General features: G+C 45.1%; 1 pseudogene across 1 annotated transcript; it reads left to right on the forward strand.

Annotated features, from left to right (window-relative positions):
- The first annotated feature begins 1,397 nt into the window (after positions 1 to 1,397).
- On the forward strand, positions 1,398 to 3,222 carry LOC309621799 (thioredoxin, mitochondrial pseudogene; annotated as a pseudogene). Its single transcript has 2 exons — positions 1,398 to 1,409; positions 1,694 to 3,222. The product of its transcript is annotated as a thioredoxin, mitochondrial pseudogene (transcript).
- Positions 3,223 to 4,259: the final 1,037 nt, after the last annotated feature.

A 4,259-nucleotide genomic window follows, 5' to 3' on the forward strand; every position in this document is an offset into this window, starting at 1 on the left:
AGCATCCTAAGAGACTACTACAAGCAACTTTATGCCAATAAAATGGACAACTTGGAAGAAATGGACAAATTTTTAGAAAGGTATAACCTTCCAAGACTGAACCAGGAAGAAACAGAAAATATGAACAGACCAATCACAAGTAACGAAATTGAAACTGCGATTAAAAATCGTCCAACAAACAAAAGTCCAGGACCAGATGGCTTCACAGGTGAATTCTATCAAACATTTAGAGAAGAGCTAACACCCATCCTTCTCAAACTCTTCCAAAAAATTGCAGAGGAAGGAACACTCCCAAACTCGTTCTATGAGGCCACCATCACCCTGATACCAAAACCAGACAAAGACACTACAAAAAAAGAAAATTACAGACCAATATCACTGATGAATATAGATGCAAAAATCCTCAACAAAATACTAGCAAACAGAATCCAACAACACATTAAAAGGATCATACACCACGATCAAGTGGGATTTATCCCAGGGATGCAAGGATTCTTCAATATACGCAAATCAATCAATGTGATACACCATATTAACAAATTGAAGAATAAAAACCATATGATCATCTCAATAGATGCAGAAAAAGCTTTTGACAAAATTCAACACCCATTTAGGATAAAAACTCTCCAGAAAGTGGGCATAGAGGGAACCTACCTCAACATAATAAAGGCCATATATGACAAACCCACAGCAAACATCATTCTCAATGGTGAAAAACTGAAAGCATTTCCTCTAAGATCAGGAATGAGACAAGGATGTCCACTCTCACCACTATTATTCAACATAGTTCTGAAAGTCCTAGCCACGGCAATCAGAGAAGAAAAAGAAATAAAAGGAATACAAATTGGAAAAGAAGAAGTAAAACTGTCACTGTTTGCGGAAGACATGATGCTATACATAGAGAATCCTAAAACTGCCACCAGAAAACTGCTAGAGCTAATTAATGAATATGGTAACGTTGCAGGATACAAAATGAATGCACAGAAATCTCTTGCATTCCTATACACTAATGATGAAAAATCTGAAAGAGAAATTATGGAAACACTCCCATTTACCATTGCAACAAAAAGAATAAAATACCTAGGAATAAACCAAAAAAAAAAAAAACTGGTAAATGAAAACAACATTTAAAATTGTGTTGTCATTAGAGTATACACAAAGTAATTGAAGCTGTAGGTATAGAAGTGGTTGCCTTGAGAAGACATGTATAATAAGGAAAGGAAGAAAGGAAGGAAGGAAAGAAGGAAGGAAGGAGGGGAAGAAGGAAAGCAAGAAGGAAGGAAGAGAAGGAAGGGAAGGAAAGAAGAGGTCTTCAAAAATAGGGAGATTTAAGTGGCATTTAAGTAAACCTGCCAAAGGGAGCAGTGGCAATCAAGGGACCTGAGTATTAATTAGGAATGACTGATCACGTGAGTCCCATGAGGGTAGGGATCACATCTGCTTCTCATTTCTGGAGCAGAGCACCTAGCACAGTACCTGGCCAGTAGATGCTCCATTCGCAATTGTCCAGTGTTGTCCATGGGGCAGGAAAGCTACAAATACCATTGGCTGCGGCAACTGGGTGACTGGGGATGTGTGCAAGCTGGATGGCAGGCAGTGAGTAAAGAAATGAATAGGGAACAGAAGTGCCCTTGACCGGTGGGGAGGGCCGCGCTGTGCACCCCTCTGCTCTCGCTGCAGGGAGATGGCTTAGCGACTTCTCCTGGGGAGGTTCCTGGCCTCCATAATCTGCAGGAAGCCCTCTCAGAGTCAGTGGGCGCCCCTTGCCTCCAGGGCCCTGCAGACCCCACAGCGCAGTCCTAATAACCTGACAGTAACACCCAGCCAAGCCCAGTCAATATACACCACCAGAGTCTGTACAATGACCTTTAACATCCAGGATGGACCAGACTTTCAAGACTGAGTTGTCAACAGTGAGACACCAGTGGTTGTGGATTTCCATGCACAGTGATGTGGTCCCTGCAAGATCCTGGGGCCAAGGTTAGAGAAGGTGGTGGCCAAGCAGCATGGAAAGGTGGTGATGGCCAAGGCGGATATTGATGACCACACAGACCTCGCCATAGAGTATGAGGTATCAGCTGTGCCCACCGTGCTGGCCATCAAGAATGGGGATGTGGTGGACAAGTTTGTGGGCATCAAGGATGAGGACCAGCTGGAGGCCTTCCTGAAGAAGCTGATTGTCTGACAAGCAGGGAAGCGTCCTGACTGCCCCTGCCCACCTGGGCCCCGTGGTCCCGGGGGACCCAGATAGAACTCATAGCCCTTCTGTGCCGGCCCTTCCTACCTCCTCCCTCTGCCTGGCCCCTGTGGGTCCGTGCTTTGGAGACCAGGCCTCCAAACACAGGAGCCTCAAGTGCTCCCAACCTGGCTGACCGCCAGGGTGGCCGCCCAAGGAGCGGTGCCGCCACCGAGCTGGGACAGCCGTCTCCTCACCCACTCTCTGCTCCTTCTAGGGCTTGTTGCCGTGCTCCCAGGATGCTGGGACAGAGTCCCGGGGCCAGCCTGCAGTAACAGCTTGGTCTCCCTGCTCCCTTCTGATCTGAACCCCGGTGCCTGGCTCATCTGCCTCCTGCATTTTTCTTTCCTGCTGCTGTTTTGTAAAAAAAAAAAAAAAAAAAAAAAAAAACAAAAAAAAAAACAAACAGAAGAAGCAAAAAAGAAACCCAGGGCTTCCCTGGTGGCGCAGTGGTTGAGAATCTGCCTGCTAATGCAGGGGACACGGGTTTGAGCCCTGGTCTGGGAAGATCCCACATGCCGCGGAGCAACTGGGCCCGTGAGCCACAATTACTGAGCCTGCGCGTCTGGAGCCTGTGCTCCGCAACAAGAGAGGCCGCGATAGTGAGAGGCCCGCGCACCGCGATGAAGAGTGGCCCCCGCTTGCCACAACTAGAGAAAGCCCTCGCACAGAAACGAAGACCCAACACAGCCATAAATAAATTAATTAATTAATTACCAAAAAAAACAACCCATAGAATACAGTACCAACAGCGGACCCTAATACAATCCACGGTCGTTGGTGATAACGATGTGTCAATGTAGGTCCATTTATTGTAACAAATGTACCACTCTGGTGTGGGATGTTGATGATGGGGAAGGCTGTGCATGTGTGAGGGCAGGGGGAGTATATGAGAAGTCGCTGTACTTTCTACTCATTTTGCTAATGTTTTGTTATTTGTAATTTCTTCTTCTAAAAAAAAGAGGATATTAAAAAAAAAAAAGAAATGAGTTATCAAGCCATGAAAAGACACGAAGGAACCTTAAGTGCATATTGCTAAATAAAAGAAGCCAATCTGAAAAGGCTGCATACTGAATGACTCCAACTATATGACATTCTGGGAAAGAAAGTAAAAAGATGTGATAGTCAGGGGTCAAGGGTCAAGGCGGGGTGAGGAAGTGATGATTAGGTGAAACACAGGAGATATTTAAGGCAGTGAAACTATTCTGTAGGATACCGTATTGATGGATACATGACATTATTTGTCAAAACCTACGGAACTGTAGAACACAAAGAGCGAATCCTAATGCAAACTATGGACTTTAGTTAGTAATGCTATATGAATATTGGTTCATCAATTGTAATAAATTGTAACTGCACTAAGGCAAGAGAACTAAGAGAGAACTAAGAACCGCACTAAGGAGAAACTGTGAGTGGGAAAAGGAGAGGATATATGGAAACTCTCTGTACTATCTGCTCAATTTTCTTTTTTTTAATTTTATTTTACTTTTTATTTCTTTATTTTTGGCTGTGTTGGGTCTTCGTTGCTGCACGCGGGCTTTCTCTAGTTGTGGTGAGCGGGGCCACTCTTTGTTATGGTGCACAGGCTTCTCATTGTGGTGGCTTCTCTTGTTGTGGAGCACAGGCTCTAGGCGCACAGGCTTCAGTAGTTGTGACACGCGGGCTCAGTAGTTGTGGCTCACGGGCTCCAGAGCGCAAGCTCAGTAGTTGTGGCACATGGGCTTAGTTGCTCTGTGGCATGTGGGATCTTCCCAGACCAGGGATCAAACCCGTGTCCCCTGCATTGGCAGGAGGATTGTTAACCACTGCACCACCAGGGAAGCCCTATCTGCTCAATTTTCTGTAAACCTAAAACTGCTTTAAAAAATTGTTTATTAATTTTGTAAAAAGTGCAACCCATGGCTTGACCAGTTCTGTATATACCACTTTCTTAGGCAGTAAGTTATCTTTGCAGAGCGCCTTTGGGCAACAAGCAATGATGCAGCATAGCCCACATAGACAGAAGGGTTTTGAAGACAACAAG

This window comes from Balaenoptera borealis (genome assembly GCF_965194805.1).
Source record: "Balaenoptera borealis genome assembly, contig: HAP1_SCAFFOLD_1013, whole genome shotgun sequence".
In the NCBI taxonomy this organism is placed as follows: Eukaryota; Metazoa; Chordata; class Mammalia; order Artiodactyla; family Balaenopteridae; genus Balaenoptera; species Balaenoptera borealis.